The sequence below is a fragment of the Pinus tabuliformis genome, chromosome 8 (assembly GCF_031772625.1).
Source record: "Pinus tabuliformis cultivar Carrire ecotype Pingquan chromosome 8, CPIR1, whole genome shotgun sequence".
NCBI lineage: Eukaryota > Viridiplantae > Streptophyta > Pinopsida > Pinales > Pinaceae > Pinus > Pinus tabuliformis.
In genome coordinates this window covers 1,577,859,828-1,577,871,165 of record NC_142294.1, presented here as the reverse complement: position 1 = coordinate 1,577,871,165, position 11,338 = coordinate 1,577,859,828, and positions in this window count along the sequence as shown.

Here is an 11,338-nt window from a genome sequence, read left to right as displayed (position 1 = left end):
TGTCATCGTCTCAGGATCGGTGTGCGAGCCGATCCAATGTATCATGTCCATGCATGGGACGCGGGATACCTGCATGCAATCGAGTACAAGCCAGACTTGTGAATGTTCACATAGACTTGACAGTCTTCAAGATATTCCCCAAATGTGCCTGAGAATGCATCATTGACCTCTTGCCATTCCAACTGGATGTCTTTGTCTACAATCAGCGTGGTGTCTTCATAGATCAGCAAACTTGTAGACGCTCGCTCAACTGATACTCTAGTTGCGCTTCCGTCGGTGACCTTTGATCCTATTCTCTTGGAGGTCATTGATCCTAAACTGTTGAGGGATGGACGAACACCTACTGTATCAGGAGACATGGCGACATGCATGGCAAGAAATTTGTCAGTTAAAACCAAAGAAAACTTGAGGGATGACATGCTACATACCTGGGGATTTCTGGGCTGAGCAACACTGTTGCGTGAGACTACGTAGTTTTTGCTGGGAAGATTGTCCGACAATATTGCGCAGTTTCTAAGCCTAGCAGGCTACCAATGAGATTTGTGCAATTTCTAGAGGGAAGGTTGGTTCCACTCCAGAATTGGGCAATTTCTTGAGGTAGCTGCTCAGCCAGCAGCTGGACCAAGTCCAGAGTAGCAACCTGTGAGAGGAGTGAAGCAAGCTATCATGCACAGGTTGGAAAACTGCTAGAAAACCATTGAAGCTCATGTACTTGACATTGCAAGACATGCTGTTGAGGATGGTTGGTAGGGAGGTTCCAAAACAAAGCTAAGGCAAAATTTTGGAGGGTGGTTTTAGCCGCTACAACACTACATCAACACATCTAAAAGTGCTTATGTTGGGATCAGAAAATATGCTACAGGGTATGGATTGGTTGTACTTTCACATGACTATAGTAGATTTCTATGATAATTCTATTGAGTGCTTGGATGATGATGGGGAGAGGAGAATCTTGCAGGTTAAAAAGAATCCTACATTAGTGAGAATGGTTACAAGTATGTAGGAAAAGCGCAATAGTAGGAAAGGGTGTGTCTTGCTTGTAGTTCATATTTCCAGTGACAAAGGGAAGGATTTGAAGATGTTAAAGTCTTGAAGAGGTATATGGTTTTGCAGCAGTTTCAGGATGTATTTCTAGCAAAGATTTCAGAGTTACCGTCTCATAGGGAAGTGAACTTTTATATTGAGTTGATACTAGGAGAAACACCAACATCAAAGGTACCATACAAGATGAGCACTTCAGAGTTAGTGGAATTGAAGCTACAGCTGGAGGAAATTCTTGATAAAGGATACATTAGAACAATTGTATCACCTTGGGGTGCACCAATGTTGTTTTTAAAGAATAAGGATGGTACTCTCATATTGTGTATTAATTATAGGCAGTTGAACAAGGTGACTATTGATGACTTTTTTATCAGCTGAAGGGTGAAACAATGTTATCAAAGATTGATTTACAGGTAGAATATCAATAGGTACGCATCAAAGAAGAGGATACATACAAAATTGGATTATGTACCAGATATGGGCATTATGAATTTGTTGTGGTTCCTTTTGGTTTGAATAGTGCTACAACTACTTTCATGTGTTTCATGAATAATGTGTTGCGTCCTTATCTGGACAAGGTTAGTTTTGTGACACTTAGATAGGGTTATTTTAATGTGATGATATAAGATTATGCATGAAAGACTTATGTACATGTTTATATGCTATAAACCTAGTTTGGGTCACCTGGTTGCTATGTGCTTATGATAATATCTATGGTTGTGTGTATAAGAAATGATTTTGGTTAAGAGCATATTATCGATGTTTTCTCTTTTGGTATCTTAATTTGGACATAGGTGTTGGACACCTAATCCTCAATGGGTTAGTGTGGAAGCAGAATGGACAAAAGGAATCCAAGAGACCGTGGGATGTGAAACCCAACGGTCACATATTGTACTATAAATGTATATCTTTTGTAAATAAAAATCGTACTTGCATGATTTATCTTTCATATTGTTCTTGATCCCATGTGTGTTTAACATGGTATCAGAGCCATGATGTGTGGCTTGTGTAGTTTTCTTCCTCACGGTTTATCCCATAGTTAAAAAATAAAAAATAAAAAAATGACATGTTGTTATTCCCTGAGCAACTGGTCTGAGCTGCCTTGAATAGTGCTCACCTAGTCTTCATTACCTGACCATTTATTTTATTAGCTGAGCGCATCAGATCTGCAACTAGGCATTGTATTCCTACCTGCGGCCTATCAAAGGCTGCGCACTGGGATAACAGCACTGCAATTTACCATTTACCATTATTCCCTCACAAAACTGTGAATTTAGACTGTTGAGCTTCCATATACGCAACTGGCCTCCATACGCTGCCCTCTTCACGCCGCTGGTCTCATAGACATTTTAGATTCTCTTGTAACTCTTATTTTCTGCCCATATTGCAGCATTAACACCTCCCTGACCTGGTAGCAGTGTTCTCTGCGTTTTTCTAAACGTTGTATATACATTGGATCTGTAATCTGACATTGGATTTACGTTTGGAAGGTGAAACGGTTGTCAAATTGTAAACGACTTTGAAGCTCACCCCACACCAGTTGTCGTGTTCTTTACCCAGAATAATGCATTCAATTTGACATGATATTGATATCTGCACCCATGTCAACCGTGTGGCATTGCGTGCATTTAGTTTTGAAGATTTTCTCCGGCCTTACCATCACCTGGAGGAGCCTCCAAGAAGGTCGCCATTGATTAATATCATTGATACTCAGCGTTACTATCAACAATGATATCCTCCTTCTCTCTGTCAGCGCCGTGTCGTGCTCGTTCTGCGACTGCAGTTCAAATCACATCAAAGAAGTGCAATGTCCCTAATGCCTCGGCATAGTATCAGCGCAGGGTCGATTTTCTCTCTTGCTGCCGTTCATTGAAATTGAGTGGAAGCTGGATTTGAATGCTAACAAACCGGAGGAACGAGATTTCAGATCCTCTTTTCATATCATATTTCAGAACCTCTGCACCGAATTGATTATCTAGCTTCTTCCTCTACATAATTTACACACAAGAAACCAAATGACAATGCAATGGTAACTGAATCTCCATCTCTAAAGGCTTCTTTGAACCCCCGTTTTCGATTCAAAACTACAGCTCGCCTCGCTGAACTCATCTTCCTGATCTGAGGTGGCCTCAATTCTTTGTATGCTATAAAATTCCTCGACGGCTTCTGTGTCTTCGTAATCTTCGTTTTTTCAATTAAGTTGAGTTTTTCCATGGTTGCGCTCAGTTTTTTGTACTCCTCAATGAGACTTCTCCATTCCTCGAGTCGACTAATCTCCTCGGCATCCGCAGTGATGATCTAAGGGATTCATTTGAGAAAACTGTGAGAGGAAGTGCTTTAGCTCTTTCCTCCCCCCGCTTGGTAATCCCAGCTGCAATATTTGGTTTCTGGGCTTTATCAAAACATTACTTTGGTGAATATTTTGACTTCCAGCTTGCTCCAGCAGTTCTTGAGTTATTCACATACTAAGGTGCAGCACTAGTTCAAGCTTATCGGGACAATGAGGATTTGCTGATCATTTTTCCCAAAGATGAAGAAATTTAGACGGTTAAAAGAATTGACAGAAATCTGTTTATCATAATGACAATAGATGTAAAAGTTGTATCATCCGGTTCATGGAACCATCTCCTTTGGCTGCTTGCAAGTTCAGTTTCAACTACTATGTAAATTCAGACATTTGTAGACAATTTAGGATGTTGGGGTATGAGATGGAGCTTAATACTGAAGGCAAGTTTTTCATTTATTGATCGACCCTCGTATCTATTCATGAAGTGAAACTACTACGAGTCATTGTTGTTTCATCAAACTCATCTGGTGCATCCTTAAAATCGTTGTTATTCTGGGAAGAGAATTGGTTCTCCAGCATCTCCTGGAACCTCAGCGCCATCAGAAATTCTCCCTTCATACTCTTACCAGTGAACGAGAAGGCTGCGTAAGCTTGTGATCTGTTGAACTGTACCAGCCGCAGCTAATTTTTCGGAACTATTCATACTTGAAATTTCTGTTTGGACGCAGAGCTCTGTTGTTAGAGTCTATCTCTTGTATGTTGTAGCAGAAGAAAAAAAAAAAAAATAGCCAACCGCTGCATGACTTCGGCCGCGTGGACTTCAAAGAGTGAATATATGCTCCCCAGCCTGGCTGTCTGTCAATTGCTTTGAAGAAAGAAACCAGGAATTGCAACGGCTCGATCGATTCTCTTCAAATTAATTGGAGGAGGTATTTTATGGCATTGATATTAGAAATTTTCAAACACTGTCTGACTAAATAATGAATGTTTTTATAGTATCAATTTTCGGAATCTCATTGCGACTCTCTCAATCTGTGAAAAACAAGTTATTTTGACGGATTTCTCGATCAAATCAGTTTGTGACCGCTTGATCCTTGAAGTATATGAATTGAATTTTTTGTTTCCCTAGTTTACCCACAAGCAAAGCCGAACTATAAAGTGTTTGTGTGGTACTTGGAGGAGCTCAAACATAGTTATCGAGTTACTTAATATATTGCTGCTCGTTGGTCTGTTGGTATTCTGGATCAGTTTCTACCATACCAGAATGAGTTTGTCACAGATTGGATGCCATTTAGAGGCTGTTTGTGTGGTTGTATATTCTTCTCACTAGCTGATACTGAAGTGTTGACATACGTTGAAAAGTGAACGAGTATTTGAAGGATCCAAGAAAGTTTGCAGTTGTTGCTACTGCAGTGTAGCATTGTATTTAAAACTCATTATAGTACATTGATTCCTTAATTCCACTGCTGCATAAAGAGTTTGGTGGGCTGACTGTAATCTTTTATGTTGCACACTGATCATTTGCTGACATTTATAAAGGATATTGCAGTGACATTGAACTTTGAGTGATTGTTGCTTCTTCTTCACTGGTTGATAGTTGTGATCTGTTTCTTTAACGTATAAGATAATGAAGAAAATGACCAGACTTGATAATGCATTAGAGTTGTTAAATACTCTGATACATTCCACTGTTGATGAGATGGTTAAGATCAACAAAACCTCTCTATTCAATATTAAAATATGTCTACAAAATGCATAAGAGAATATTGAGTTTTTGCAGCTTGAGACAAAACTACAGCAAGAAGAATTAAAACAGAGGAGTCATCATTATGAACCTGTTTCTGTTCAGAAGATTGAAACAGACTCCCATAAATAGCAAGACAATAATGTTACAGTTCATTCAAATAAAGCAGCAGTTATACATGCAGATGCAGAAACTCAGTCTGCACTTCCCAAGCCCATCATCAGACCTTGGGAACAGCTTGTCCACAACAAGCACATAACTGGTCTTGGATATGACAAGGACTTGTCCTTTCATATTCCAGACTACTCAAAGCCCATTCAGTTTCAGAGTGTTGGATTCATTCATGACAGTTCACCTGCTCTTCATGACAGTTCACCTTCAGTTGTTCCAGACTCTGCCCCTCTTCCACAGCAACAACAACAACAACAACAACAACATATTATAAAATGCCAACACTGTGACTGAGTTGGCCATTTGAAAGATCATTGTTTTGATCTTCATCCATGTAAGCACTGTCATAAAACCAGTCATTCTTCACACAGATGCTTCAGAAACAAATGTTCTGCAAGAACAAATATTCATCTTGGATGGATCACTTCTTGGCAATGGGCATCAACAACTAAGAAGATATTCCAAACACATGTCAGAACTTGTTTCTGAATATTGAAAAGTCTTGCAGTTGAGTTTTCTCCATCTTCTCACCTTGTATCTGACAGGGGGGAAATGATGGTCATCTACAAGCTTCAAAGTCACATCAAGCGAGCCTGAGCCACAACCTACCACACCAGTTTCAAAGTTGTAGCCAGAGACTAAGATGCCCATGAACATGCCTTCAGTTGGTAGTCTGGGACACCTCCTCTAGCAGAAGACTTCAGCGTCTTGCTAGTTTTGGAAGAGTTCCAGGAACACAATTGAGAACACTTCCTCTAGCAGAAGACTCCAACTTCTTGCCAGCTTTGGAAGAGTTCCAGGAATTGCATTAAGCATTCCAGAGTTGTTGGTCATCCTTAAACCATCACAGGTTGAGACTTCCATTTTCAGGTTGAAGTTCTCCCTTTTATGTGGGGTGAGACCTCCCTTTATTGGTTGAAGGTTTCCCTCTTCAAAACAATAGGAGCACTTCCTCTAGCAGAAGACTTCAGCTTCTTGCCAGTTTTGGAAGAGTTCCGGGAACTGCACTAAGCATTCCCGTGTTGGTGGTCATCCTTAAACCACTGCCCTTTATACCAACATTTCATAGAGCACATTCAGCCTAGTGATGCCATGCATTTTTTGCACATTTTGTATTACATCTCTCTTCTTGGACTCATACATAACCCTTCGGATTAAGGGGGGGAATGTTGGACACCTAATCCTCAATGGGTTAGTGTGGAAGCCGAATGGACAAAAGGAGTCCAAGAGACCGTGGGATGTGAAACCCAATGGTCACATATTGTACTATAAATGTATATCTTTTGTAAATAAAAATCGTACTTGCATGATTTATCTTTCATATTGTTCTTACTCCCATGTGTGTTTAACAATAGGTGTATGACATGGGTGGTGATCTAGGAATGAGACACATAGATCCATGGATGATCATGGTTATGCGAAACATATGGTTAATTATGATTTATGGATGATATATGATTTTTATGATTATATATGCATAATATTGTACTAAGTAGTATGTGGCAGGGGAACTCGTTATTTGCAAACAAGGATGATCAAATTATAAATGACTGTGGAAGTGATGATACATGATTTGTATGATTATATATGCTTAATCTTGTATTGAGTAAGATGTGGCAGGGGACATGGTTATTTGCAAAAAAGGATGCTCAAATTATAAATGATTGTGGAATTCACGATAAATGATTTTTATGATTATATATGCTTAATCTTGTATTGAGTAGGATGTGACATGGGATGTGGTTATTTACAAACAAGGATGTTCAAATTATAAATGGTTGTGGAAGTCATTTCTCCAAAACCAAAATGCCTATGGAAGTCATGCATAATTATTTTTAAAATGTGAATAAGTTAATTATGAAATTCATTTGATTCCTTTAATCTATGAGATTGTGATATGTGCAGGTCTTGGAACAAGGCCTTACCAAAGAACCACAAAATGGGTATGAGCTCACAATCAGTACTTTAAGTTGAAACACAGAGTTTCAAAGTAGAGTAGATGATAAGCCATGGAAATTAGGGCGTGGAGTCCTAAATCCACGAAAGATAAAGACATGGATTCTTTGACATATAATAAAAGGATTAGGGCGTAAAGTCATAAATCCATGAAATATAAAGACGTGGAGTCTTGGATCTATAATAAAAGGATTGGGATGCGGAGTCCTCAATATTTAAAAGATCAAGGTGTGGAATCTTGGATCCTTGGAGTAGATAAGGATGCAGAGTCCTCAATCTACTAAGGCATGGAGATGTATGCAATAGGGATGCAGAATCCCTATTCTCCAGAAGAAAAATACCACTCATGGGCAGCTCAAGGATGAATTTCCTTAATAAAATCTCATTTCTGACAATTCTGGAGTGACTTTCTAAAAATAGAAAGTCATGTCTAGCATCTCAAGTATGACTTTCCAAAAATAGTAAATCACCTTCAATCAATGGGTAATCAAGTATAGTTGAAGGAAATCACTTAACTTATCATTAATCAATCCTAATAGTTCAATCTCGACTTAATCCTCAATATTATTAATATTAATATTATATTTTATGAGACTATGATATTATTATTAAAAGGGAATTACAAGTCACATTCATCTCCTCAATCAATTCACACCTCTCTCCTTGATGATTCTCATGGATCTATGTGACTCTCTCTTTTAATAATACATTACACTCTCTTTTATGCACTCATCAAAGAATGGCATATTCCTCTTACACTCATTAAAGACATGTCATAAAAGATTCCTCTTACCATCTCTTTAATGCATATGTTACACTGTCCTTAACTAAAGCATGGATACCTCTCCTTAATGGCTTGATTTACACTCCTCTAAATGGAATGCAACGCATGCATATTACTCCTCCTTTATGATAAGAATTTTTTTCTCCTCCTAAATATGTGTCTCATGTATTCTCACTTGGGATAGTGCATTGTGATACCGAGAGTTGGAGAGATTTTTAAAAAAATAAAAAATTGTGAGAGGGAGATACTTGGAGAGTAGCCAATTGATTTCGAAAGGAATTTGAAATGTCTGAACTAAATTACTAAGTATCTCTACCTGGTGGAGCTGACCATGAGTGGTATTGGGAAGAAGTGAAACTTATCTTCCTCAACTTTCCTTGTATATCTCTCTATTGTTATATTTTGGTACTGCTTGTGAGCTCTTACAGCTCAAGGGTTTCATGGCGAGAAGTTCTCCTTGGATATGGTTGGGTGCAAAACCGAATGGTTCAAATGAGTTGGTTAAGGGATCAAAGATGTATCATATTCTCAATTATTGGAGTTGAATATCTCTTCAGGTATAATTTTCATTGTCTTAAAATTGTAGTATAGATTTAGCATAAAATAAAAAGTAGAAATTTAAATTGTTGTAAGAATCTAATTTTGGTTTAAGCTTATGTTATCTAGAATCTTATTGGCTAGTTGAAAATGAAGACTAAGAGTGGTCTATATGTATGGATGTTTAGATCTCAAGTTGTTATGGAATTATTATTGGTGTAGTTTATTGTACTAACCTTGGTATTGTAGCATTTGAGAAATCAAAACCAATATTGTTGAAGGTAATTGCAATAAAGAAATTCGAAAGGACTTGGGTAAGAATTTTATGAGTTATGGTTTTGTTTCAGGTAATTATATGCATGTTCTAGAAAATGTTTAAGAAAATTTTGCAAAGTGTTTGACAAAATCCATGAATAAGTAATGCTATCAATTTATTTATGCATGAATAAGTGTTAACTTGCAGCTTACAAGAGAAGTAAGAAAATAGACATGTACCCAAAATATACCTGGAGGAATTACATAATCAACCCTTAAAAGAAAATGCAAAAAATAATGGCAAATAAAATAAGATAATAATTTATAACTAATTAACTCTAAAAAAATCATATTTATACAATGTATTATAATGAATTAATAAACTAAATACCTAATGTTTTATAATTCTAGTTTATCAATTTATTATTACACTATTTAAATTATGGCCAACTAGATCTCTTATATTAATCCTCTTCATATTCCATATATATACATGCAAGATTAGCTCCGGATATGTCATTAATATATTCTTAATCTATTGACGTATCACCTGAGGATGGACTCACTTGGCAGTCTGAAACGTTGGGTTATTAAAACTCTTTAACAGGTTATTCCTCCGCCATCTAAAAACTAAAATATGGTTTGGAATATCAAAGGTTTGAGGTAACTTTTAGGTAAATTTAGTTATGGATTATGTTTCATATTCTTATCAATAATTCAATGTTTTGTGATTCAAGTTTTTGTTATAATACTATTATAATTTTGACAGAAAACCCTAGTGGCTATAGCATGTAGGGCTGCCATGTGTTTTGTCAAATTGTAGCAATGGTTGCAATAAGTTGTCAAATTTTGTCAAAGGAATTAGCTTGTCAAATTATGTCAAATGTGTGAATTCAATGAACATATCTTTGTAGCATAAATTTGGGTTGTCTTTCCTTATGTAGCACTGTAGATGAAAGTTTGCATTCCATGTGTTTGACAAAAGTCGCAAATGAGACATTAGGGATCTACTTTTTTGTTGTTTTAAAGAATCACATCCTTGGTAGTTTTGGATGTGATTCTTTAACCCCCTGTTTTATTACGAAAAAATACTTTACAGAACCCAAATCGTAAATCTGGGTGATTTTGTAGATTATTGTCGCCAACTGTGTGTTTTTTCTCGAGTTTTTGGTGAAGGATTAAGATGATTTAGTTTCTATTTTAATATGCCAATATTTTAAGTTTTAATTTATGAATTTTATGAGTTAAATAGTTTGAGTAAGAATCTTATATTCATGTATTTAATGGTTGTCAAAATTGTCTTCAGAGATGATGGCCGCCAAGTGTCTGACAAAATGCCTCAATGATTGTATATTGCATGCTTGCAAACTATTTGTCATAATGCTTCAATGACTATAGCTATTTAAATGTATGTTTTCTGTCAAAAAAAAATTCTTAAGTGAAATTAGGATTTCTAACCAAGATGTTATGGAATGTCTCAATGAATATGCGTGATAAGCCCATTGAGTTAAAAATTATGTTGATAAAGTCAAATTTTGGTAAGTGATTTGTTGTAATGTCAACTTACATATTAATCCATAATTATTGTATACCACTCCTATAGAAGTTGAATTCTCCTTTTAAGTAAAGAATTCATAAGCATGATATTTAAAATAAAATCAAATTAGTCACTCTTGAACATATCTAATTGCAACATAATTAAATGATTACCTTGTTGGAAATTGTGGCTCATAAAGTCTGATATTTATTCATCCCACTAAAGAATATTTCCGTTAAATATGATTTTTGAGGTTGAGGATAAAGTGATGGTTTTCGTTTGGTAGTTTGTCTTTGGGGTTTGAGTGAGACGTTGGCTTTGGGATTGTCTTGGGATTTGGAAAAAAAAATATCGCATTTTGAGTCTTAGAGTTCAACATTTCTCTATATTATTGATGGTCGGTAAGGTGGGACCTTACAAATTTGTTAATAATTTGAATCTCAAATCCTCCTTGATTTTCCTTTGACTAAGCAAGTTGATATTCTAGTAAATTCTTTAGGATTGGCCTAATCTATAAGATTTCCAAAAAATTGTCCAATATCCTCTGATATATTTTAGCTATTTTTGTTGAGGCTCCTCCAAGGAGGATCATGTCATTAGAAAATTGGACATGATTTATGATTTTAATTCCTTCCTCAAAGCATGTTCCCGATAATATACCATTACTTCTTTTGGATTCCATATTTCTTCTCAAAGAGTCTACCATAATAATATACAATAATGGAGAAAGGGGGAAGCCTTTTCTGAGCCCTCTAAAGACCTTGAAGAAGCGGGAGCCTGTGCCTTTTATTAAGGGAGAAATACAGGGTGAAACGATGCATAAATCTATCCATTGTATAAATTTTCCATGAAAACCCATCTTTTGCATGACTTTGACAAGGAAACAATGTTGGACTCTGTAGAAAGCATTAGTCGTGTCTAGTTTTATCACCATGCCCTGATTTCCTCTCCTCCAAATTGAATCCACCGCTTATTGGATCATGATGATATTATAGAAGGTTTGTCTACTAGGTACATATCCTCCTT